The 27,584-nt window shown below is 40.8% G+C and overlaps 1 protein-coding gene and 1 long non-coding RNA gene across 3 annotated transcripts in view; one reads left to right on the top strand and one right to left on the bottom strand.

Moving 5' to 3' along the window:
* Nucleotides 1-4,561: 4,561 nt before the first annotated feature.
* Nucleotides 4,562-16,677, bottom strand: LOC102485522 (uncharacterized). Its single transcript, XR_333778.3, has 3 exons — nucleotides 16,570-16,677; nucleotides 16,323-16,380; nucleotides 4,562-4,867 (listed from the first exon to the last, which is right to left on the bottom strand). It is a non-coding gene; the product is annotated as an uncharacterized LOC102485522 (long non-coding RNA).
* Nucleotides 16,678-16,843: 166 nt separating this feature from the next.
* The window catches only part of UBAP1 (ubiquitin associated protein 1), a 57,630-nt gene continuing 46,889 nt past the window's right edge, over nucleotides 16,844-27,584 (top strand). Inside the window, exons 1-2 of one of the 2 annotated variants that reach the window (XM_006143117.3) lie at nucleotides 16,844-16,919; nucleotides 16,997-17,053. The gene's annotated coding sequence lies outside the window, so the exon portion shown is untranslated. Of the gene's footprint in view, nucleotides 16,920-16,996; nucleotides 17,054-17,149; nucleotides 17,571-27,584 lie in introns of those variants that run through there. The other variant, XM_014585797.2, reaches the window with a different exon arrangement.

Here is a 27,584-nt window from a genome sequence, read left to right on the forward strand (position 1 = left end):
TCTCCAAGAAACATACAAGAGATTTTAATCCAGAAAGTTAATTAGACAGTGCTCTCAGGATCAACCTCAGTGGGAGAATAAAAGAAGCAGGATTGGGCAGACGGAGAAATCAGGCTGTAATGCATTCACAACAAAGTCTCAGTTAATTCTGTGCAGAGCATTGGAGCTAAGATGGCCCTGAAAAATTGTCCCCAATTGGGAGCCAAGGTAACTGAGCCATTATATCCCTGCACCAATCAGTCTTTGAGTGTGAGCTGCCCTTGGGTAGAGGGCATGACTGTAAATGAGGCAGCTGTTCTTAGCTAAGGTTATGTGGGGTGCTTAACTGATAGCTGACAGCCATCAACACTCCCAGCAGCTGTGGGAGTGAAGGCTTCAGTTCTGAAGAGCAGAGATCTGAAGGGCACACCACAGCATCCCCCAAATATACTTTCTATTGTTTGAGTTATTTGCAATAAAAAAGAATTCATGCGTTTCATGTAACTAAAAAAAAAAAGTCTCTCCATATCTCTCTAGCGAACACACATGTCCTATGGCAAAAATCTAAAAATGAAAAAAAAAAAACCATAAATGTCTTTAAGAAAACACAAGCATGTGGAGCAATGGTAAAATATGATGTCCTACAAAGTTGACTTGATGTGAAGGTTACAGGTTTGCATCCAAAGACCTCTGAGTACACGAGGACAGCATGTGCTCATAATTCACAGTTGGCTGAAGCTGGGGGTAGATTGCAATGTCGAGATCCTGTTGGGAGGACCAGCAGATGGTGTAATGGTCACATCATTGCACTCTCACGTAGTTGACTGGGTTTCAAGTCATGGCCCCACCAGTTGAAAAACTTACACAGGACACACATGCATGCATGCCCAAAATCCCTAGAGGAGACTGGAGGAGAAGGAATTGTGGCATAGCCATCCCCCGTGAGGGGTGACTTCTCGCTTTCTGTCTCTCTGTCTCTCCAGCAAGCATACACACCCTAGAGCAAAAATCTATCTTAAAAAAAAAAAAAAAAAGAACCTGTTGGGGGTACTGCCACTCATCTCTGTCTCTGTCTCTTTTTTGCTCATGAAATAAATAAATACATTTTAAAATTAAAAAAAAATTTTAGAGAGAGATTTTTGCTATAGGGCACATATGGTCACTGGAGAGACAGAGAGACAGAAAGCAAGAAATTTCCCCTCAAGGGGGACGGCCACGCCACAATCCCTTCTCCTCCATTCTCCTCTTAGATTTTGGACACATACGCACATGCACCCTGCATGAATTTTAAGTTACAGGGTCCGGAACTCCAACCTCAGTGGACGACATTGGAGTCCAGTGACGTAACCATAATGCCATTTTTAAAAAGGAAAGAAGAAACATAAGTGAGGAAAATATAAATCATCCAAAACATTCATTTTAAAAATTACTTATTTATTTAATATAAATTTGCTATAAGGCATGTGTGCTCACCAGAGAGTGAGAGGGAAAGTGAGAAAGTAAGTTGCCAGGTGTTGGACTTGAACTGCAGTAGGCCATGTAGGAGTCTAACACCTTAACCACCATGCCTCCTGCTGATTCCCAACACCCAAAAATCTTTCCACCAAGAATTAAGCACAGTTAATATTTTGGTGTATGTTCTTTCAGTATTTCAAATTCAAAATTATATGAGGGAACTTAAAATAAGTTCAGGAAAAGGGCTGACCAATAGTGCAATGGTTAGGTACTGTACATGGGGAGCTAGATCATACATGGCCAACTGTAGGTTGAGTCCTGGCCCCATGGCTTGACAAACACACAATGTCATATGTGTATATTCACCAAATCCTGATGGGATGGGGGGAAAAGGGTGACCATATCCTGTCAGAGAGTGCTTTCTCTCTCTCTCTGGCAAGTGCACATGTTCTCTGGCAATTAAAAAAAAGTTCATGGTGGGACCAGCAGTTGGCATAATGGCTATGTCGTTGGACTCCCATGTAGTTAACTGTAGTTTGAGCCCTGGACCCGGTGGCTTAAACTCATGCTGAGCGTGTGTGTGTGCCTGCCCAAGATCCCGAGAGGAGAATGGAGGAGAAGGGATTGCAGTGTGGCCATCCCCCCGGTGGGTGATTTCTCCCTTTCTGTCTCTCTGTGTCCTTCTGGCGAGTGCACATGCCCTATAGCAAAAACCTCTCCAAAAAAAAAGTTCATGGAAAAATGCATATTATGGAAAACTACATGGATTTCAAAATATTTTTACACCAAAATAAACTTGCGCTTTATTATTTTAAAAAATATTTAATTTTATTTGTTATTATTATTATTGTTGTTTTGAGAAAGGAGGCTGCCAGGTCCAGAACTCGAACTATGGTTAATCCATGTGGGAGTCCAGTGCCCCAACTACAGTGCTACCTGTTAGCCTCAAAACTTGGACTTTAATTACATTTTTCATAAGCTTTTTTAAGTTTTCCTGTATTGTTAGTAGTTCTAATTTTTCTTTTTCTTATTTTTAAGAATTATTTTATTTAACTTTATTTATTTGGTTGTTTTAATTTGACCAGAGAGGGACAGAGTGAGAGAGAGAGAGAGAGAGGGAAAGTGAGAAAGCAAGCCACCAGGTCTATGGCTTGAACCATGGTTGGCCATGTGGGAGTCCATCACCCTTAACCACACCACCACCTGCCGGCCCTGCTTTTTCTTTCTTTTACTTTTTTCTTTTCTTTCTTTTTTCTTTTTCTTTCTTTTTCTTTCTCTCTTTCTTTTTTTTTAAAGTTTTTGTCATAGGGCATGTACAATGGCTGGAGAGAGACAATGAGAGGGAAAGCGAGAAATCGCTCTTCAGGAGAGATGGCTATGGAGCAATCCCTTCTCTTCCATTCTCCTCTTGGAATTTTTAACATGCATACACATGTGTCCTGATGTTTTTTTCCAAGCCCTGAGGTCTGGGACTCAAACTACACCGTTATACATATGGGGTCCGGCCGCCTTAACCAACACAGCACTTGCTGGACCCCATATCCTTTTATTTCAGACTTTATTTTTTAGAACAGTTTTAGATTTACAGGAAAAAAATAATATACCCATATTACCCTTCCTCCCCCAGCTTATTTATTTATTTTTAGGTTTTTGCTATGGGGTGCATGTGCCCGCTAGAGAGAGAGAGAAAGTAAGAAAACATCCTCCAGTGAGGATGACCACACCACAATCTCCTCTCTTCCTTGAGTGTTTTTCTAACTGCTGGGTCTGGGACTCAAACTGTGCAATCTCACACTGCATGTGGGTTCCAGTCTCAACCACCGTGCCATCAGCTGGCCCTATAATTTTGTATTTTACAATACTCTATTTTTCTTTTAAATTTGCCAAAGGGGATGTGTACTTGCCAGAGATAGAGGAAAAGGGAGAAAGCACTCTCCAATGGGGCATGGTCAGGCTGAAATCCCTTCTTCTCCATTTCTCCATCCTGTATGGCTTTTGGGGTATGCATGTACATGCACCTGGCATATTTTTCAACCCACTAGGTCCAAGATCTGAACCATGCTGTTGGCCATGTGTGATCTGCCTCCCTTAACCACCAGGCCATGGGGCAGGCCCTATAATATCCATTTAAATGGCTACATAACATTTTCTCATGTGGATTATCCACCCAATCCTTTATTTATCTTTTTAAAAATAATTAATTATTTATTTATTGAATTCCATTTACTATTATTGTTATTTAATTTGACCAGAGAAAGAGAAAGTGAGAAAGCAAGCTGCTACGTCCAGAACTTGAACTATGGTCGGCCATGTGGGAATCCAGTGCCCCCAACCACTATGCCACCTGCTGGCCCCAATCCTTTATTTCTGAACACTAATTATACAATTTACATGACTTACAAGGAGTAGGATGGTAACTCCAAACCTTGCATTCACACAGCAGCAAATCAAACTTTGCTGACCTGGCATAGGATCCACTTTTCCACGTGCTCACACTTAACTGTGTATAATGACATGACATTATCTTTAGGGGAAAAGCGTCTTACAGAGTTAACACACTATCTTGGAAACTAGAAAACATCTGGCACCCACTCTGATAGGAGAACCAAAGCAAAGCTGTAAACACCGTCTGTCAATTTTTCCTACCAAAGGAACCTTTCCCAACTTCCCAGTTTTCTTTGCCAACTCTGTCACAGGTAGCACCAGAAGCAAGTGCATCCACTGAGGTTTCTTGTAAAGTTTGGGGCTAGGAGGCTGGGTTTCCAGATTTTCTTGCTGCACAGGCACACATCCTCATAAGATGCTGCTACCCTCCTTCCACAGGGGCCACTCTCTTCCTTTTAAAGTAAGCAGGCTGTGTTTAGACATGCATGTTGTGCTCTGCTCAGAAGTGCCAGGCTGAGGAATCCAGAGAGAGCTGAAACCCACCTGTACTCATCTTGCCAAGATGTCTATCCTGGCACTACATCTACTCAGAGAGGGTGCCTTTTTCTATCTTGCACAAATGCACAGTTTAGCCCCATGTTAGGCTGCCTTCTTGAGCTGTGATTATTTTTTTTAATTATTTATTTATTTTGATTTATTCATTCATTTATTTTTAGCTTGATCAGAGAGAGACACAGAAAGAAAGACGGAAAGTGAGAAAGGAAGCCGCCAGGTCCAGGACTTGAATGGTGGTCAGCCATATGGGAGTGTCCAACCTTAAACACCACGCCAACTGCTGGTCCCAGAGCTGAGATTATTTAACTCTGTTGTAATCGTGTATTTAAATGTTTATTTTCTTCCCGACCTCCTTGATGACTGAAACCTGGTCTTGTTTAAGCTTTGTTCCCATTGTGGCACGGGCTTGGCGTAGAGCAGATGTTAGTATGTTTCAAATGACAGTATGGATGGAGTTGTCTTGGCCCACTGTCAGGACAGTCTACTCGGCTGCCTTAAAAAAATAATAAAATTAATTAATTATATTTTACTATTTATAAAGTCATCCTATTTATATAGGTGACTCTTGCCATGCTTTCTGCTTGAGTTTTTCTCTAGGTTTTCTGTTTTTCATATCTGGGTCTCCATCTCTCTCATTGATTCTGCAAATTAACCAATACCTTTATTTCTTTTGCTATAGGGCACATATGCTTGCTGGAGAGAGACAGAGAGACAGAGAGGGAAAGTGAGAAAGCACAGATTTTGGGCATACATGCGCACATGCTGGTGTATTTTTCAAGCCTCTGGGTTTGAGACTCAAACGGCAGTCAACCATGTGAGGTCCAGCTGTCTCAACCACAATGCCACCTGCTGGCACCTGTTCCCTCCCTTTCTTTTTAGATAGAGTCTCCCTGTCATGATTCTCCTGCCTCAGCCTTCCAGCTGGATCTATATGCAGGCCACCATGCCCATCTCTTTTTCAGGTAGGGTCTTACTATCTTGCCCAGGTCAGCCTTGATCTCATGATTTTCCTGTCTCAGTCTCCAAAGTCTCTGGGATTATAAATACATGCCAACACTCTTGGCCTTTAGATTGGACTGGGAATGGATCCCAGGTCACCTGTAGTCCCAGCCTATCTTAGTGGCTCATGCCACCAGGTCTTTTTTCATAAACAAACAAACAAACAAACAAACAAACAAAACCATGGATCTCGTTTACCATTCTTTCCTTTGTTCACTAGTTATTTCTGACCTTTTTCTTTGTAATCTGTCTCTTGAAAAGTTACATCCTTTTTTATTTTTTAAATATATTTATTGAATCTTTCAGCCCCTAGATACCAGGCAGAGGGAATAGGCACTGCAATGGGGAATACATTTGCTATAATAAACTGTGGACAGGGCCAGTAGATGGTGCAGAGGTTAAGGCAGCTGGATCTCACAAGGATTGCCAGCTGTGTGATTTGAGTCTCAACCTGGCTTGAGAAACACACGAGGCGAGCGTTTGTGCATGCCTAAAATCTCTAGAGAAGAATGGAAAAGAGATTGCAATGTGGCCTTCCCCCACCCTCTAGGGGGTGCTTTCTCACTTTCCCTTTTTCTGTCTTGTTCTCCAGTAAGCCCTATAGCAACAAAACAAAACAAAACAAAACAAAACCAACAAACTATGAACATTATGAACATATTCAGGGAGTAAGGGAAGAGAAAGGTTTTTTTTTGTCTGTCATAGTTTTTGCTACAGGGTAAGTGCATTTGCCAGAAAAAGAGGGAAAGTGAGAACCCCCCCCCCCCCCCGGGGGGGGCCCTTCTCCTCGATGCTCTTGGGATTTTGGGCACTCACATACATGTGCCCAGCATGGTTTTCAAGCTGCGGGGTCCAGACTTGAACTGTGGTCAGCCACATGGGACTCTATCCCCTTAGCCATTATGCCACCTGCTGGCCCTCAAGATAAGGATTTTTAAAAGAAAAATGAGGGATTACATAAGTTATTTTTTGACATTTGTCCTTGGCTACCAGGATCAACAAGGGTGACGTTAATCCAGAGCTGGACAGGCAGTTTCTGTACAGGTATCCTTGTAGAAGTATTTTTTGTGTAATGTCCCAGTGGTTTTTCTGTAAGGTTATTGTTCTAGAGAGTTGTTGTGATGATGCTTATCTTATCTGTATGAGAAGTGTCCCCTCCAACGCCTTCTGAGCTTTACTTATTTATTTATGAGGGTTTTGAAACAAGGGACTTATAGGGCTAGCAGGTGGCGTGGTTAAAGGTGCTCTATTTCCATGTGGCTGATCACGGTTTGAGTCCTGGATCTGGTGGCTTGTTTTCTCACTTTCCCTTTCTCTCTCTCTCTCTGTCAGGTCAAATTAAAAATTAATAGTAACAATCAGGACCAGCAGTTGGCGTACTGTCTATTTTGCTGGACTCCCATATAGTCGACCACGGTTCGAGTCCTGGACTTGGTGGCTTAAACTCACGTGGGGCGTGTGTGCATGTGTGCCCAAGATCCTGAGAGGAGAAGGGATTGCAGCGTGGCCATCTCCCCAGGGGGTGATTTCTCTCTTTCTGTCTCTCTGTCTCTGTCTGTCTTTCTGGCGAGTGCATGCACCCTATAGCAAAAACCTCTCAAAAATAAAATTAATACCAACAATCAACTGGACTAGGGAGAAATGTTCACATGTTGAAATATTCACTTTGTAAGCTAAATAATGTGATTAAATGTATAAAAGAAAATGAAATAAAAATGTAAATAAAATAGTAACAAATGGAATTAAATATTAATTTACCTTCAAAATGTACACAGAACCCAACCATTTCTAATCACCTTCACTGTAGCTACTTCTCTGGTTTATAGTACCATCATATCTCTTGCCTATGTGAAGAACCTCTAAGTGTTTTGTTTTGTTTTTAAATTTCCTATAGAGTACATGCACTCACTGGAGAGGGAGGGAGGGAGAAAGGGAGAGAGGGAGAGAGGGGGAGAGAGAGAGAGAGAGAGAGAAACAGAGAGAGAAACTTCCAGAGACAGGAAGTAAGAAAGCATACAACACCAGGAAGGAAGACCATGCCACAATCCCTTCTCTTTCATTCTCCTCTTGGGATTTTGGGCGTGGGCACACACATAGACACACACACGCACCTCTTTTTTTTTTTTAGATGTTTTTGCCAAAGGATGTGTGCACTCACTGGAGAAAGAGAGACAGAGAAAGAAAGTGAGAAATCACCCCCAGGGGGATGGCCATGCCACAGTCCCTTCTCTTCTATTCTCCTCCATTCTCTTCCTGGGATCTTGGGCATGCATGCACACACACTCAAGTGTGGTTTTCCTTCCTTTCTTTCTTTCTTTTTTTTTTTTTTTTTGAGAGAATTTTGCTATAAGGCATGCCCAGAGAGACAGAAAGCAAGAAATCACCCCCTAGGAGGGATAGCCATGCTGTAATCCCTTCTCCTCCATTCTCCTGGTGTGATTTGCAAGTCACCCAGTCTGGGACTCTAACCACAGTCATTCATGTGGGAGTCCAGCAATTTTACCACTATGCTGGAGTGTTTTTTAAGCTGCCAAGTCCTGGAACAACATAGTCAGCTACACGGGATCCAGTCACCTTAAGCATGCCACCTGACTCGGCTCCTAAAGTAGTCTTTTTTCCTTCCCTTGCCCCTTGTTACTCTAGCTACTGCAGTGAGTAGCTAGAGTAATCCTGTTTTAAAAAATGGAATCAGCAGATTGCATAATGGTTATGTCACTTAACTCCTGCTTAGTCTACCACGGTTTCAGTCCTGGGCCAAGCAGCCTAAAACTCACATCAGGTGCATGTGTGTGAGTGCCTAAATGTTCGAGAGGGGAATGGAGAAGGGATTGTGGTGTGGCCAAGCTCCCTGGGGGTGATTTCTCATTTCTGTCTCTTTGTCTCTCTCTCTTCAGTGAGCACATGCACCCTATAGCAAAAATCTCTCTCCAAAAAAAGTTAGAGCATGGGGCCAGCAGGTAGCATAGTGTGGTTAAGGCACTAGATTTCCACATGGCCACTCGCGATTCGAGTCTTGGACCTGGAGGCCTGAAAATCATGCTAGGTGTGGTGGTGCCTGCCCTATGGAAAATCATGCCAGGTGGGGCTGGCAGGTGGTGAAGTGGTTGAGATGCTGGACTCCCACATGGCCGACTGCAGTTTGAGTCCTGGACCTGGTGGCTTGCTTTCTCACTTTTCCTTTCTCTCTGGTCAAATTAAAAAATAATAACAAGTGGAATTAAATAAATAAATAAATACTTCTTTTAAAAAATTGGCTAGATTTTTGCATCCTGACACCTTAATTCTAAAAATGTTTACTTTTGAGATCCAAATGGAGCCTTTAACAAAGACAATAAACTGTGGCAAAGACAGTAAAAACTGGCAATCAAGTTCAAGATTTTGTTTGTTTGCTAGAGTACATTTGCACTCTCTGGAGAGACAGAAGGAGAGAGAGAAAGGGAGAGGAGAAAGTGCCCCTCGTGGGAATGATCATGCCTTCTCCATGTCTCCTTTCTTTCGGGATTCTGAGCACGCATGCGCATGTCCCCACCAAGTCTGGGATTTGAGCCATATGGTGGGCCATGTGGGATACGACTGTCTTAATCACCAGGCTATGGTGATTAAGTTGGCCCAAGTTTAGGATTTTAATAGTATTTCAAAATAGCATCATACAAACAAGATGGCTAGACTCCATTTAACTGCACAGACACCTCAAAGCTATAGGAGACACAAATCATAATAGCTATGGTAGGCAGAATTCTAAGATGTCCCCCCAAGATTCCTGTCTTCTAATAGTCATGCCCTATATGACCCCTTTCTAGCAAGTGCAGAAGAGACCAGTGAATATGACAGGATTGTCATTCTCTTGCATAGGTTCCACTAGATGAGAAGGTGGTGGATGATCACTGCCTTGATTATATGACATGTACACTGAGGAGAGTTTCCTCCAGCTGGCTTTGAAGACAAGCTGCCATATTGTGAGCTGACCATGTGGCTAGGATTTGAGGTGGCCATTAGGAGTAGAAAGTAACCCCTGGACAATATCCAGCAATAAGATAGTTCCAGAACCACAAGGAACTGAATTCTGCCAGTGACCTGAAGGAGCTTGAGAGAGGACCAGAAGCTCCAGAGGAGAACCACATTGTGACAGACATTTTGGGTACAGCTTGATGAGATTCCGAGCAAAGAATCCTGAGAAAGATGAGGCCTGAATCCAGACCCACTGAAACTGTAAGGTAATACATTGTGTTGGTTGCTAAGTTGGTGCTAATTTGATACACAGCAAGGGAAGACCAATGACCAGCATTTGGCTGTCCATGCTATAGTCCACAGCCAACAAAGACACCTTTTAAAGGCGTGATCTGAACTGCAAAGTGAATTAGAGGTATTCTGAATCCAATACCAAACCACTTTGGAGACATCTTTGGTTTTTAATCATACTTCGTAAGCATTACAGACTAGCATGGATGGGTAAGTTTCAGATTAGGCAGTGATCTCCATCTTCTAGCTACCTTAACTTGAGTCAGTCTTATACAAATACTACTTCCCTGGCATGCTATGTTCTATAGTATTGCTAAATATTCTTTCATGTGCTTTCTTCACAGTTACCTTGCTAATGATTTAGAAGAGAGAAAACAAAAAGAACTAGGTTAAATGACTCACTGGAAAACATTCCTAATTGGGTTCCAAATTGAGAATTCTGAGCTTAATTCAAAACTGTACATTCACTATAAATGTTTTTGCCTCTTTCTGTAGATATTAACTGTAAACACTCACACACAAAAAAGAGTTTTACACCCATGTCACTGGTCAACTAAAACCAAAAACCAATGTTAAAATATTTCTGCATACTGACTTGCCAGTAATATAACTTCCCTAATATCTGATGTGTTGTTAAAACTTTATTCATTCATATTTTCTCATGCATTCATGGCTGGTCTTATGAGTAAACAGAACAGCCAAGCTTGAAAGCAAGTGCAATCTGAGGAGTCCAAGTTCAACCCAAAATCTCACATCACCTGAATATGGTGCTCAGTATTCCTATTACTATGATTTATTCTGTGCCCTTAATACTTTTTTGAAGTAAGTATGTTAAAATTATAAAATGGGTAAAAACAAATACATCATACACACATAAGTGAAAGTTAACTTTCTGGTTTAAATTGTTTTAAGAAAACCTATGAAGATCCAAATATATTACCAAGTAGGTACAAAGAATTAGAATATATTAACAAATTCAGCACAATTCCATGTAAAACTACATAGCTTATACTCTACTTATTTACCAGGGAATGAGACACTGAATACCTAAGTTATTTTTTGTTTTAAAGATTTTTGTCATATGGTACAAGTACTTACCAGAGAGAGACAGAAAAAAACAGTGAAAGAGAACATTAGAAATCACTCTCCCCTTGGGGGGTGACCATGCCACAGTCCCTTCTCCTCCATTTTCCTTCTGGGATTTTGGGCCTACAGACACATGTGCCTGGCATGAGTTTCAAGCTGCCAGGTGTGAGATTTGAACTATGGTCAACCATGTGGGAGCACAGCACCTTAACCACCATGCCACCTGCTGGACCCAGGAATAGCTAAGCTTCAGTAGCAAACAATCTTGCTGTAAGAGACTTTGAAAACCTATGGGACAGGCTAAAGGCACTGGATACCATCAAACCCCAAAGATAAAGTAAAAACTTTATTAATTTTTTTGCACTGACCCTAGATATAGGTAAGATAGTGAAAGCTAATTTTCTACTTTATATTATTCTACCAAAGGAGTTGAGCTGTCCTGTAGACTCATATAGAAAACTGTGGTTTGAATGTGTTCCCCCAAAATTTATGTTTGGAAATTTGGCTGCAGTTTTGAAAGAAGACCTGTTTTTTAAAAGAAGTATTTTGTTTTATTATATTATTATTGTTATCATTAATATTATTATTATTATTTTAATTTGGCCAGAGAGAGACAGAGACAAAAAGAGAAAGGAAAAGTAAGAAACCAAGCCGTCAAGTCTAGGGCCCGAACTATGGTGGGTCCCACCTGGGAGTCCAGTACTTTTACAACCACGCCACCTGCTGGCTCTGAAAGAACACCTAATTCAAGAAAAAGTGCTGGAGAAGTTGTGGAGCAAGGACAACAGTTGTGCTCTAGTGATGGAAGTGCCAATTAGCAATACCATTATGAAAACAGTACGGCAGCTCCTCGAAAAACTAAAAATAAAACTAACTTATGATATAGTAATCCCACTACTGCTTAAATACCCAAAGAAAAGAGTATTTTTAAAAGAGGTGTTTGCTCTTGCATGCTTACTGCAGCACTACTCACTACAGTCAAGACTGAGTCAACCTAAGTGACCAAGAACTAGCAAACAGATAGAGGAAGTGCAGCATATATACACAGTGGAATACTATTCAGCCACTAAAAAAGAATGATATCCTATCATTCATGGTGATATCAGCAAATCTGGAGGAGTAGACTAAGTAAAATAAGGCAAGCACTGAGACACACACCATATATTCTCACTTAATAGAGGAACCTACAAGACGTGATTGCACAGAAGTGGAGAGTAAAACGGTGGATACCAGAAGCTGGACGTGGAGGGAGTGGATAGGTGGGGCAGATAGAAAGAACTTTGTTAACAGATATCAGAGAGAAAACAGATCAGGGGAATGAGTTAGAGAATACGGTAGAACAATAGAGTAGAGCTGGTGACAATTCGATGCATTTTTGAAAGTAGCTTAGAAAAGAGGATTTCTAAAATTCACAACACCAAGTAATGATAAATGGGACATTATAAATATGTTTAGTTCCCTGACTTGATCACTACACATTTCATACATGTATTGAAAAATCACACATACCCTATTAACATGTACAATTATATGTCGATTAAAATTATGATGATAATACATTTTATTTCCAACAATTTGTGAAGTGCCCATAGTACACGCTTCATGTATGATGCTAGGTTCCAAGGGTAAAAAGATGGCTACAATAGAATAATTTTAGATGTTTTTGCCAAAGGATGTGTGCACTCACTGGAGAAAGAGAGACAGAGAAAGAAAGTGAGAAATCACCCCCAGGGGGATGGCCATGCCACAGTCCCTTCTCTTCTATTCTCCTCCATTCTCTTCCTGGGATCTTGGGCATGCATGCACACACACTCAAGTGTGGTTTTCCTTCCTTTCTTTCTTTCTTTTTTTTTTTTTTTTTGAGAGAATTTTGCTATAAGGCATGCCCAGAGAGACAGAAAGCAAGAAATCACCCCCTAGGAGGGATAGCCATGCTGTAATCCCTTCTCCTCCATTCTCCTGGTGTGATTTGCAAGTCACCCAGTCTGGGACTCTAACCACAGTCATTCATGTGGGAGTCCAGCAATTTTACCACTATGCTGGAGTGTTTTTTAAGCTGCCAAGTCCTGGAACAACATAGTCAGCTACACGGGATCCAGTCACCTTAAGCATGCCACCTGACTCGGCTCCTAAAGTAGTCTTTTTTCCTTCCCTTGCCCCTTGTTACTCTAGCTACTGCAGTGAGTAGCTAGAGTAATCCTGTTTTAAAAAATGGAATCAGCAGATTGCATAATGGTTATGTCACTTAACTCCTGCTTAGTCTACCACGGTTTCAGTCCTGGGCCAAGCAGCCTAAAACTCACATCAGGTGCATGTGTGTGAGTGCCTAAATGTTCGAGAGGGGAATGGAGAAGGGATTGTGGTGTGGCCAAGCTCCCTGGGGGTGATTTCTCATTTCTGTCTCTTTGTCTCTCTCTCTTCAGTGAGCACATGCACCCTATAGCAAAAATCTCTCTCCAAAAAAAGTTAGAGCATGGGGCCAGCAGGTAGCATAGTGTGGTTAAGGCACTAGATTTCCACATGGCCACTCGCGATTCGAGTCTTGGACCTGGAGGCCTGAAAATCATGCTAGGTGTGGTGGTGCCTGCCCTATGGAAAATCATGCCAGGTGGGGCTGGCAGGTGGTGAAGTGGTTGAGATGCTGGACTCCCACATGGCCGACTGCAGTTTGAGTCCTGGACCTGGTGGCTTGCTTTCTCACTTTTCCTTTCTCTCTGGTCAAATTAAAAAAAAAAAAAAAAAAAAAGATTGTCATAAATAAGATTAAATCATTCTTTTAATAAAAAAAAAAGACAATCATGCTAGGTGCATGTGTGCATACCCAAAATCCCAAGAGGAGAATAGAGGGGAAGGGGTTGCAAATGGTTGTCCCCCTGGATGACTTCTCACTTTTCCTCTCTCTGGCAAGCACAGCGCCTTATGGCAAAACTGAAGGAAAAAAAGAAAAAAAGAACAAGAAAAGAAAAGAAAAGAAGTTAGATTATGTCAGGCTGGATTCCACATAGTCAATTCTGATTTGAGTCCTGGATCTGGCAGCATGACAAACATCCTGGTACATGTGGATATGAGAAATCCTGACAGGAGAATGGACTACAGCATGGTCATTCTCCCACCCTGAGAGTGACTTCTTACTTTCTCTGTCTCTCTCTGATGCGCACATGCACACTATGTAAAAATTAGAGCATGTCCCTCCTCTGCTTAAAACCCTCCATGGCTTGGGACCAGCAGTTAGCGTAAGGGCTATGTCTCTGGACTCCCATGTAGTCGACCGTGGTTCGAGTCCCAGACCCGGTGGCTTAAAACTCATGCCGGACTGTGTGCGTCATGCCCAAGATCCCCAGAGGAGAACGGAGGAGAAGGGATTGCGGTGTGGCCATCCCCCTGGGGGGTGATTTCTCGCTTTCTGTCTCTCTGTCTCTCTCTGTCTTTCTGGCAAGCACACGCGCCCTATAGCAAAAACCTCTCCAAAAAATAAATAAATATAAAAAAAGAAAGAAAACATTAAGAAAAAGTAAACAACTCTCCATGGCTTTCAATTCACTCAAAGTAAAAGCCAAAGTCCTAAAAGTGATCTACAAGACTTTATGGATTTAGCCTGGTTATCTATCTGACTTAATCTCTTATTACTTCCTTCTTTGCTCACTCCATTTCAGTCACAGTGGGCTGTTTACTACTCCTAGAATATAGACAGTGAACTTCCACCTCATGGCTTTTGTATGAGCTGTTCTCTTGACCTGGAATTTTCTTTTCTTACATATCTACATGGTTCATTTCTTTACTTCCTTCATGACTTTACTCTGATGTCACCCTTTCAGTGAGACCTTCATTGGCCACTCTTTCTGGATTTCACCTTTCTATCTCCTTTTTCATGCTTTATTTTTCTCGTTAGCCCTTATTATCGTTATCTATTAGTTACCTTCATCTAAAATGTAAGCTCTGTGAGAGCAGGGATTTTGGAGGATTTACTTTATATACTGATGTATCTACAGTGTCTAGTATACTGCAGGTACTCAATAAATATTTGCTGAATGAATGAATGAAAAGTTTATTTGTTGGGAACCAGCAGTTAGCGTAATGGCTATGTCGCTGGACTCTCATGTAGTCGACCGCGGTTCATGTCCCGGACCCGATGGCTTAAAACTCAGGCTGGGTGCGTGTGCATGTGTGCCCAAGATCCCGAGAGGAGAATGGAGAAGGGATTGCAGCGTGACCATCTCCCCTGGGGGGTGATTTCTCGCTTTCTGTCTCTCTGTTTCTCTCTGTCTGTCTGGCGAGCGCATGCACCCTATAGCGAAAAACCTCTCCAAAAAAAAAAAAAAGTTTATTTGTTCAAGGAGTTAACTAATACACTATACGTGTATATTTCTTACCTCTTTTCTATTTTCCAAGCCCACATTCCCTTCCTTGACATTGCTTCTGAAAATTCTGCCATCATTTAAATCTTGGTTTGACTAGCTGAATTCATTACTATTTCCTTTAGTGCTTCACTAAACCTTAGGTCTTTTTTTTTTTAATAATTATTTATTTTATTTATTCATTTACTTTTTAGTTTGATGACCAGACACACACACACACACACACACACACACACACACACAGAAGGAAAGTGAGAAAAGCAGGCCACCAGATTCAGGACTCGAACTCTGGTCGGCCATGTGGGAGTGTCCAGTGCCTTAACCACCATGCCACCTGCTGGTCCCCAGGTCTTTCTTGTTTCTATTATTAAGACACTCTCAAAACTTGGCTTCCTCTTATTTACCATTTCTTCTCAATACCAGGTTTCTTTTTCTTTTTTTAAAAAATTACTTTATTTAGCTTTATTTATTTATTTATTTTATTTGACCAGATGGGGACAGAGCAAGAGAGAGGAAAGTGAGAAAGCAAGCGACCAGATCCGGGACTCAAACATGGTCAGCCATGTGGGAGTCCAGCACCCCTAGCCACCATGTCATCTGCCAGCTCCAATACTAGGTTTCTAAATTTGTTGAGTCTGTCTCTTAAATCTTGCTCTAGTTATTTCCCTAGTCTACATCACTCGCTGGTTTTATTCTAGTTCACTGGTTCTATTTAGTTTTCCCAATGTAAAAGTCCATATTGTAGTATCCAATCTATTTTATTTACTGCTACCATTTTAATTCTCATGATGAAGAGCTTTAATTTGTTCATTGATCTTTCCACAAAATTGTGGGTGTCCAGTTTACCTGTTGAACCACGTGGGCAAGTGGTAGAGAATTGACAACTTCAACTCCTTTTCTGGAATGCCACCCATCTCATTGTGAGTTAAAACTACTTAACCCTTCAAAGTACAAATAGTATATTTTCTGCTAGTCAAATTTTAGAGAGAAAACAGGGCAGGGTAAGTAGATATGGGAGCTCACACATGCTTTACATACCCAGAAAGTGTAGTGATATACATCCCTTAGCCAGAGAAATTTTTACCAAAGCAATAGATGCACCTGATGTAACATCCTGACTCTTTGACTTGTTCATGCTTCTATTTCTCCCTCTATCAGTAATTTCTAGGAACAAAGATCCATATTATTCAGTTATGAATCCTCCCTGCACCTAATTCCAGCAGATATCCAATCAGCACTCAAGGCAGTGAAGGGCTGGGATTGGATTACCTTGTTTAAATCCGATGAACGTCAGAATTGGAGGGAGATTTAGAGGTCACTTTTCAGCCTATTCATTTGTAAATAGGAAAAGTTAGTCTCAGAAAGGTAATACATTGTACCAGGTCGCTGACCCGGGAACAAAAGCTAAATGTCTTAATTATCAAGTAATTAATTAATTAAATCTTTGTGCGTTCCTTCGCGATTCCAGGCGCTTGGCTTCGCTGCCTTATGTCGCCTGTCCAGCTACAAATCTTACCCGTTCAGTGACCCTCTCCTTCCCTGTTGCCCCTTGGGCCAGCAGGGTTCACCCATTCCAATCGCAATGCTCTAGGTTGCAGGAGTTGTACAACGCTAGAAGTAAGACTAGTTACGTCATCGTCAACTCCTCCCATTGGCCCGGGCGGGTGGAGCGCGGCGCCATGACGTCAGACGCCCAGAAGGGCGGAGCAGTGAGGGGAAGGAGGAGGGAAGTAGGATCTCAACATGGCGGCTGCGGTATTGGCAGAGGCTACGGCGACGGCTTGGCCCTGGGCGGACAGAGTTGGAGGTGGTGGCGTTCGCTCTCCTTAGGGGCCGTTGGGAGCTCAGCGGGGACCGAGCCTGGGAGGCCGGCCGGCGCCAGCACCTTTCGGCTTCTGGGACGGCGGCGGCACCCCTTATATAAGGGCCCCAAAAAAATGGGGGGCCGGCCGGCGCCAGCACCTTTCGGCTTCTGGGACGGCGGCGGCAGCGGCTTTCAGGTGAGGGGGGCCTCCCTCTGGGGGAGGGGGGAAGAGGGGCGGAGTTGGGGGAAGGGGCTGGTACCCGGAGATCGAGAGGGAACCCAGGCTAGGGGCTAGTGGCCCGGAGACTTGAAAGGAGTCGCGACTGTGAGAGTGGATTGGAGTAGGGGCCGGAGATCAGTGACTTCGGGAGGATTCTGGGAGAAGAGTCGAAGTGAGGGGGACCAGAGTTGAAGGGGCGGAGGGCAGATGGGATGCGGAAAAATGAGTTCGGATTAAAGGACTAATACCCTACTGGAAGGTAGGCTCAGTAGACACCTATATGGCAGGAATAAGAACTCCGTGGGAGATAGAGGATGGTAGGGGAGGAGTACCCAGGTTTTAATAGAGAAGGTACGAGTATAGGGGAGTTGAGTGAACTGGAGACGTGAAGTGTACATTTCTAATAGTTCTACCTGAGGCGATGAGATTAGAAAGAAAGGAAGATCAGACCAGGTCTTTGGAGATATCTTTGGCGTTGTCTGGTCTTCTTCAGATACGTTTATCTTGCCTTTTATTTATTTATTATTATTATTATTATTATTATTATTATTATTATTATTATTTAATGTAGAGACCTACATATACAGTCCACCTGGGCCTGAGAAACAGCCCCAAATATTTCTGTGGAACATTGTTATGTATTTGATTTACACCAGTAATCTCTGACCTTTGTGGTGTTGCCACGTGTAATTTCCAGGCTACTGTCTTAAAAGTATTGCTGGGCATAAAAATACATTTTATATTAAACTGAAAGAACATTTTTAGACACCATGGAGTGCTGCAAAACCAGATAGCTAACTATTAGCTCTATTCTGTTCTCACCCAACTTGTGTCTATTTCCTCAGTTTTCATTATCAGTATTTGAGAGTTTGGGTAAATGATGATGGATGGTTTTCTTTTCAAATTTTGTCAGATTCGATGTTGGGAAAACAAGATACTTAGTCCTTTATTGATGGTAGCTCTTTCTAGTTAATGTCCCAACCTAGTTAAACTGAAAGTTTTTGTAGTATCTTATGAGAATGTGAAATGTCCAAAGTCTAAAAGAATTACATGTCTGCCTTCCTTATTTCAAGTTTTATTTTATAAATTAAAAATTTGTTTCTAGTCCATCCTATTTATCAGTTTTGTCGTTGTTGAATCCCTACCATGTGTTGCATTAATAAAAGTCATAATTTTAGAAATGGGAAAATTAATATTTCTCTAGTGAGCATCGCTATCACCACACAACAGATAACTTATTAACCTACTTTGGCCTCTTTGGGAGGAAGAAGAATTATTTTAGAAATGAAGGCAAAGAAGAAAAATGAAAGTGTGAATATAAACACTTCCTGAATTTCTCTTTTGTTAAGTATTGACTCATTACCTCATCATGACATATTTTATGTGTACTGAAAGATTTTATTTTTCATTTTCATTTGGAAGAAGACAGTAAAAGTATCCTGATAAGATAGTTTTGGGTCTGTAGATGAGTCTAATCAATCAATGGTCGTTAGTGTGTATTTTTTTGACTGGCAGATGTTACTTTATCTTATGTGTCTTTTACCCTCTTGAGTATGATATTGAAAGTAAAGATTCTGGAAGTTTTAATTCATGACTATAATTTTTAAACAATATTTTATAAATTATTGATGTTTTACAATTAGCCTCAAGCGTAGATGCCAGTGTTATAAATTTTTTGTTTTCTAATTATATTATTGAATGTGTTGAGATTTTCCAAATGTAGAAAATGTAAAAGGAGGCATGCAGTACTTTAAACATTTTAGTTTTTTCTTAGAATCAAAGGCACTTTGAATTGAAAAGTTTAAACCTTGCCTGGATTTAGTTTCCCAGACAGTATGGGAATAAAAAGAATGACAAATGAAAACCCATCCTCTTTTGGGAACAATAGAGTTTTCAGAATTTCTTATAGGAAAAGGCCTTTCAGTTAGAAAAAAAAAAAAGCAAGCAAAGTGCTGGTTTTCCAACTTGTAGTGTAGTTTTCTGCAGTATTGGAAAACAGTTGGAAGGAAGGAATATTTTCCTGAGTTGAGATTTATAATTTCAGCCTTTAAAACTTTAACACTTGATTATATGAGGCAGAATTGTTAAATACTTTATATAATCTTACTTAATCCTTATAGCTTGATTTAGTAGGTAGGTAGGCTGTGATGCATTGAGGAAATAAGGATTGGAGAGATGATGAGTGGTTAACTGTAGAATGAGGGTGTGACTTTGAACTCAGATTTGTCCAACCTCATTGTCCATGCTGCATCTAATATACCATTTTGCTCTTATTAGATGGTCACAGTGCCATTCTAATTCCTATAAAGTTAAGAACTAGTTTTAAAATAATGCCATTTTCAACTTGTTCTCATTGAAATAGTGTAACTGGAGTGATAGTTCATTAAAAGTTTAGTCATTTAAGATGTCATCAGTAACCTAAGAGGAAACTGTAGAATAATACCTGAATATTTTATACTTCACAGAGTGAATAGGATAAACTGGATAAGGGAGAGCAAGTTTTCTTTTTTGTATTGCTGAGTGAAATTTGGCTTCTTTTTGTGTTGCGGAGTCATATTGGGCCTGTTCATTAAGGGCCAAAATTTGTACTTGGCAGTAATTGTCATGTGTTTTCAGAACATTGGATTGGTCATTTTCAGTTGATTAATGCTTACCAAACACTCTCATGTTTGAGTCACTGAATTAGCTCATGGCAATTGTAAATCTTCTGGTTACTGAGTGAGGAGTCAGTGGTGTGTGTTTTGGTTGCTTCACTTCCTCTCCAGCACTTGATAGAGTCAGACTTACTTATTTTTTTTCCTAATCTGGTGGATTTGAAATAATATCTTTTGTGTTTTTATTAGTGTTTCTGGAAGCTAAGTATCTTTTAATATATTAATTGGCCATTTGTGCTTCTGTGAAGCACATATTTAAGTTCTTCACCTAATTTTATTTTGGGTTGTTTCTCTTTTTCTGATTGATTATTATTATTTTTTTTTTGAGAGGTTTTTCATTATAGGGCGTGTGCGCTCACCAGACAGAGAGAGAGAGACAGAGAGACAGAAAGCGAGAAGTCACCCCCCCAGCGGGGATGGCCACGCCACAATCTCTTCTCCTCCATTCTCCTCTCGGGATCTTGGGCATGTGCGCACACGCGCCCGGTGTGAGTTTTAAGCCACCCGGTCCGGGACGTGAACCGCGGTCTACTACATGGGAGTCCAGTGACATAGCCATTACGTTAACTGCTGGTCCCTTTCTGATTGATTTTTAAGAGTTCTTTATATCAATATATTCTGGATACTGATTATTTGTTAACTTTTTGTATCGTATATAGGAAACCCTTCTTTACTGCCATGCATGCTATTTTAATACCTATAGTAGTATTTATCAGCTCTAATGTGTTATCTAATCTGACATTTAGTTTCAATATCTGCTTGATGAGAAAGGCAAACTTCTCAGATTTGCTTTCCTGTTACCTTTTGAGTTATAGGGCCAGAGGATTTTAAATATAGCTTGAATGTACTTTACATATATTTTGCAAAACTGAGACACTGGCAAATTTACTGAATGTTAATACTGCTATTTGACAACTAGAGACCTTCCTTGTATAGACAATATTAGATACAGTGGATCGCTGTTTAAGCTATTAGTACTTTTTAAAAAGTAATTATTTATTTTATTTATTTATTCATTTATAATTATTATTATTATTTTAGTTTGACCAGAGAGAGACAGAGGGTGAGACTGAGAGAGAGAGGAAGTGAGAAAGCAAGCCTCCAGATTCAGGACTCGAACCCTGGTCGGCCACCTGCTGGTCCCCATAAGCTATTAGTACTTTTACTAAAATATATTCCTAAAGTTTGATTGATTATTATTATTTTTTTTTTGAGAGGTTTTTCATTATAGGGCGTGTGCGCTCACCAGACAGAGAGAGAGAGACAGAGAGACAGAAAGCGAGAAGTCACCCCCCCAGCGGGGATGGCCACGCCACAATCTCTTCTCCTCCATTCTCCTCTCGGGATCTTGGGCATGTGCGCACACGCGCCCGGTGTGAGTTTTAAGCCACCCGGTCCGGGACGTGAACCGCGGTCTACTACATGGGAGTCCAGTGACATAGCCATTACGTTAACTGCTGGTCCCTTTCTGATTGATTTTTAAGAGTTCTTTATATCAATATATTCTGGATACTGATTATTTGTTAACTTTTTGTATCGTATATAGGAAACCCTTCTTTACTGCCATGCATGCTATTTTAATACCTATAGTAGTATTTATCAGCTCTAATGTGTTATCTAATCTGACATTTAGTTTCAATATCTGCTTGATGAGAAAGGCAAACTTCTCAGATTTGCTTTCCTGTTACCTTTTGAGTTATAGGGCCAGAGGATTTTAAATATAGCTTGAATGTACTTTACATATATTTTGCAAAACTGAGACACTGGCAAATTTACTGAATGTTAATACTGCTATTTGACAACTAGAGACCTTCCTTGTATAGACAATATTAGATACAGTGGATCGCTGTTTAAGCTATTAGTACTTTTTAAAAAGTAATTATTTATTTTATTTATTTATTCATTTATAATTATTATTATTATTTTAGTTTGACCAGAGAGAGACAGAGGGTGAGACTGAGAGAGAGAGGAAGTGAGAAAGCAAGCCTCCAGATTCAGGACTCGAACCCTGGTCGGCCACCTGCTGGTCCCCATAAGCTATTAGTACTTTTACTAAAATATATTCATAAAGTTTTTTATCTTTGTTAATAATAGAGCATGTGCATGTACATGAGACTGTATAATGAGAGTGAGTGAGCGATATGAGCATTCTCCACAGGGTCTGATCACAGTGTCATCCCTTTCCTCCAGTCCATCACGTCTTGATCACTGACATTGGTGCTGGTTGTGTTTCATTCCTACTGGGCTAGTAATATGAGCTGTGCTTGCTGGGTATGGGATCAGGCTTCTCCTGAGCAGCGCTTTACCTCTGTGTCATGGAGTAACCTTCCATGAATTTTTTGAAGTCCCCTAATTTCTAAATCAGTCTTGGCAGCATTTGAATTTTCCTTGTGTATTAAAGCCACTTAAAAATCTGTCTTTTTCCTGGTAAGACTAGTAACTACCTTGAATTCACAGATTGACCTTCTAAGGAGTTGACTATTTGATCTTGGCAATGATCACATTAAAATATGAAACATTCTGGGACCAGCAGGTGGTGCAGTGGTTACAGTGATGGACTCCCTTATGGTCCACTGCAGTTTGAGTTCCAGGCATGTGTGCGCCCAAATCCCAGGAGGAGAATGGAGAAGGGATTGCATTGTGGCCATCCCCCCACCTCAGGGGTGATTTCTTTCTCCTCTCTGATGAGTGCATGTGCCCTATGGCAAAAAAAAAATTTTTTTTTTGGAGAGGTTTTTGCTATAGGGTGCATGCGCTGGCCAGAAAGACAGAGAGAAATGAAGAGATAAAAAGCGAGAAATCACCCCCCAGAGGGGATGACCATGCCGCAATCCCTTCTCCTCCATTCTCCTCTCAGGATCTTGGGCACACATGCATGCACACATGCCCAGCATGAGTTTAAGCCACTAGGTCCGGGACTTGGACCACCGTTGACTACATGAGAGGCCAGCGACATAGCTATTACACCAACTGCTGGTCCCTGAAAATACTTTATATAAAAAGAATTATTTAAATTGTATTCATCATTGTTACTATTATTTTAATTTTCCCAGAGAGACAGACACACAACGAGAGAGAGAGAGAGCGGGAGAGAGCAAGCAAGCCTCCAGGTCTGGGACTTGAATCATAGTTGGCCATGTCGGAGTACAGTGCATTTAACTACTATGCCACCTGCTGGCCCCTGAAAATACTTAAAAAAAAAAAACTTTAATTCTTTAAAAAAAACCTTTGATGATAGGACCAGCGTGGAGTAATGGTTACATCACTGGACTCCCACTTAGTCACCTGACTGCAGTTAGAATCCTGGACTGGACGACTTAAAACTTACATTGGGCGCATGTGTGTGTGTGCCCAAAATCCCAAGAGGAGAATGGAGGAGATGGGATTGCAATGTGACTATCCCATCTGAGGGGGTGATTTCTTGCTTTCTCTTTGTGTCTTTGGCAAGTGCATGTTTCCTGTAGCAAAAATTTCTCTTAAAAAAATAAAATCATTGATGAGGGCCAGCAGGTTGCATGGTGGTCAAGACACTGGACTCCCATATGGCCAACTGTGGTTTGAAACCCAGGCCGTGTGGCTTACTTTTTCACTTTCCCTTTCTCTGTCTCTGGTCAAATTAAAACATAATAACAAATGCAATTAAATAAATAAATAATTCTTTTAAAAAATGTTATCCATGGTCTCAAATGGTTTATTATCTGCTTCTGACTATTTTCTGGTACTGGAAATTCTAGCTAATTCTTGTAATTTCATAGAGAATCTAACTTTATCCTTGTACTAAATACTTTTTCTTTTATTATTCCAGAGGATGTATGTGTACATGGTAGGGAGAGAAAGGAGGAAAGAGTAAAAAAGAGTGAGAGCAAGTTGTGCATCTTCCAATGAAGCCTAGTCATTCTGCAATCCCTTTTCTCTCCAGTTCTCTATCCCGTAAGGATACTAGGCATGTGTGTGCATGACCTGGTGTGTAAGCTGCTAGGATTGGGGCTCAGATCATGGTTGGTCGAATGGGAATTGGCTGCTAACCACTGTTTTATGGGGCCAATCCTGAGAATCTTTCTAAAATTTGCTGTCTAGAATATAGTCAGTATATTTTTTCCAAATGTCTGTATGGTGCTGTTTTTTTTTTTTTTTTTTTTTTTTTTTTTAGGTCTTTGTAAAAAAATCTTTAAGTTTATTTTATTCATGATAGAAAGAGCATGTACGAGCAAGAAAGAGAGAGAATCACCTATGACGGGGTCTCGTCACATCTTGATCCCCTTTCCTTGGCTTGTCAAGATCTTGGGCATGTGCACACACTTCCAGCATGTTTTCAAACTACACAGGGATCCAAACCCGCAGTCCCCCATGTACTTGCAATACTGTAGTTCATTTTGGTACTGATGCACCACCAGGTTGGGCCCTTTTTGGTGTTTGGTCTGGATATATTATTGGCATTATACTCATTTAATTGTTTGTTTGCCAGAGGGTGTGTGTGCTTGCCAGAAAGAGACAGAGAGAGGGAGAGGGAGAAAGCACCTTCCAGTGGGTTGTTGTCATATTGCAATTCCTTCCTCCTCCATTTCTTCATTCCCTTGGGGTTTGAGGCACACATGCACATGTGCCAGTGTGTTCCTAAATTTGTCAGGGCTGAGATTCACACCACTTAGTCTGCTGTATGGGATTGAGTCCCTTAACCTCCTGGCCATGGGGCTGGCCCCAGTATATTTATTGGAAGGGTGTACATATAAAATAAAGGTAATGGAGACTTATTTAGTAGTTTAAGAAATTATATGCTGGCACAGTTCTAGTTTCAGATGTTCTACATCTGTCCCGACTAATACAGTGGTCACATCAATGGTGAAGATATAAAACTTTACTGTCATTGCAGAAAGTTCTGTTGGATGGTGCTGTTCTAGATCAGTGATTCTCACATTTCAATGTGTGGATAGATCACCTGGAGGTCCTGCTAGAATGTAGATTTTGATTCAGTAGTTCTGGGGTGGGCTCGAAGATTTTTACGTTTCTAATAAGCTCCCAGGTTATGCGGTAGGATCATTCTCTCTCTGTATGTGTGTGCATGTATAAGTTGCTCTAAGACATTTGTGGTCACTTGAGAGAGACAGCGTGTGTGTGTGTGAGAGAGAGAGAGAGAGGGAGAGGGAGAAAGAGAGTAGAAAAGAGAAAGAGATAAAAGAGAAAAGCATCCCCAGCAGTATGACCACTCTGCAGTTCCTTCTCTGTTCTCCCCTGGGTTTTGGACATGTACTCACATGTGCCTATTGTATTTCCTTTTTTTTTTTTAGAATTATTTATTTAATTTTATTTATTCATTCATTTAATTTAAATTGACCAGAGACACACCCCCCCACCACCGCCCCCACACACACACACAGAGGGAGAGGGAAAGTGAGAAAGCAATCCACCAGGTCTGGGGCTCGAACCATGGTTGGCCACATGGGAGTGTCTAGCACCTTAACCTCCACATCACCTGCTGGTCCCTATATTTCCTTTTTCTTTTAGAGAATTTTTTTTTTTTTTTTTGCTAGAGGGTACATGTTTGCCAGAGACACAGAATGAGACTATAATCCCTTCTCTTCCATTCTTCTCCTGGGATTTTGGGCATGTACAGGATTTCATGGAATAGATTACCAATTCCCTTATGAGTCTCTTCGCCTTCTGGGATGCCAATTATTTGGATGTTTGGACATTTGATGGTTATCTAGTATTTCTTGTGTATTATTTTCAAATTTTTGGGCAATTTTTTCAGTCTTCATGGTGGATTATTCTAGGCCAGCAATTTTCTCTTCTACATTTGAGATTATATTTTCTGTATGATCTAGTCTGCTTTTAATACTTTCAAGAGAGATTTTGACTTCCTGTATTATAGACTTCGTCTCTAACGGTTCCGTTTGAGTCTTTCGTAAAGTGTGTAATTCCTCTTTTAGATCTTGCAAGAATTTCCTCACCTCCTGGAACTCGTCAGCTCCTTTTTCCTTTCTCTTCTGCATTTTATTGTCTCTCTTTTCTTCCATCTCTATTAGCTTTGCCATTATGAATGTTGTAAATTCTTTATCAGCCATATCCATGATTTCCGTTGAACTATCTGTGGATGAAGAGGAAATATTCTTTTCCCTTGGAGGAGAGGTATTTTCTTGCTTTACCATATTTCTTGTGGTTTTGTGGTGATTTCTAGCCACCTGATGGAAAGTGTGTTTCTTCCCAAACTTGAAGTTCAATCTGAGTGTCCAGGAGCATACAGAAAAGGAAACCCAGAGAGAGAAACAACAGCAACAAAAACAACCAAGAAACAGAAACAGGAAAAAAAAAAAAAAAACACAAAAAACCCCCCAAAAAACTAAAAAAGTTTTTTTTTTTAAAGCAAAAATTAGAAAATCGCACATGAGTTTGTGGGCTGGAGGCTGAATTATCAGTGGAAAATCTTCATTTCTCCTATTCCCCTGAAATCACTAGTTCTTAGTAGCCAAGAAGGGGTCTTCTCAATCATGCCCTTTTTATGTTATTGACTCATTTGGAAAAATTAGACATTTGTCCTGTAAGGTAGCCCACATTCATGATGTGTTTTATTTTATTTTATTTTATTTTATTTTATTTTATTTTAAGGTTTTTGCTTTGGGGCACATGTGCTTGCTGGAGGGAAAGGAGATACAGAGACAGTGAGAAGGAAAGTAAGAAATCACCCCCCAAGAGGGATGGCCATGTCATAATTCTTTATCTTTCATTCTCCTAGGATCTTGGGTATGTACGCACGCACCCCAGGAAAGATTTTGAAGCCACTAGGTCTGGGACTTATACCGTGGTGGTTTGTGTGTGAGTCCAGTGACATAACTACTATGCCATCTGCTGGCCCCTGTTTATTCTTTCTTATGGTGTCTATTCACTTGTATTTATTTTATATGAACTAATGGCTAGAAGCTTGATATGATTTTTTTGTGTGTTTTTTGGGGGGGAAGTGAGGAGCAGCACACACAGGAGTGTTCTTTTTATTTAAAGAGTCATTTTAATTGTACTTATTTATTTTAATTTGGCCAGAGAGGGTCAGAGCAAGAGAGCGAAAGTGAGAAAGCAGGTCACCAGATCCGGAACTCGAACCGTGGTCAGCTATGTAGGAGTCCAGGACCCTTAACCACCATACTACCTGCCAGCCCTGGTGCTTTGTATTTCTTAAAAATTATTTTGTTTAACTTTATTTATTTTAATTTGATAAGAGAGGGAGGGGGGAGAGAGAGAGAAAGTGGGAAGCAAGCCACCAGGTCTGGGACTCCAAGCACTGTTGGCCATGTGGGAATCTATGTGGGGTGATGCCTCAACCACCACTCCACCTGCTGATCCCTATATTTTTCTTTAGTGATTTTTTTTCGTATTTATAACATATTTTAATGAAACACTTTCTCACCATCTTTAAGTAAGTTATTTTGGGATTGGCAGGTCGTGTGGCAATTAAAGGCGCTAGATTCCCACATGGCTGACCATGGTTTGAGTCCTGGACTTGGTGGCTTGCTTTCTCACACTCTCTCTCTTCCTTTCCCTCTGTCCCTCTCTGGTCATATTGAATTAAATAAATGAGTAAATAAATAAATAAAGTTAAATAAAATAATTCTTTAAAAGAGTAACAGTTATTTTCATTTTTTAATCTGAAACTGCTCTGGTATCAGGACTTAACTGCTTCAGGCTCTACAGGCTTCAGATGCCACTGCACTATTAACTCCCCTGTAACTCTTGATGCACGTGTTAGACATGTCCTCTGTTGGAAGTCCTTGGGGCAACTTCAGGGACTGAAATCTTAAAAAATGTTGGACTACTTTTTAGTTTTGCATTCACTGAAAGGATATTCTTTTTTTTTTTTTTTTAAT

The sequence above is a fragment of the Tupaia chinensis genome, unplaced genomic scaffold, assembly GCF_000334495.1.
Source record: "Tupaia chinensis unplaced genomic scaffold, TupChi_1.0 Scaffold000093_1, whole genome shotgun sequence".
In the NCBI taxonomy this organism is placed as follows: Eukaryota; Metazoa; Chordata; class Mammalia; order Scandentia; family Tupaiidae; genus Tupaia; species Tupaia belangeri.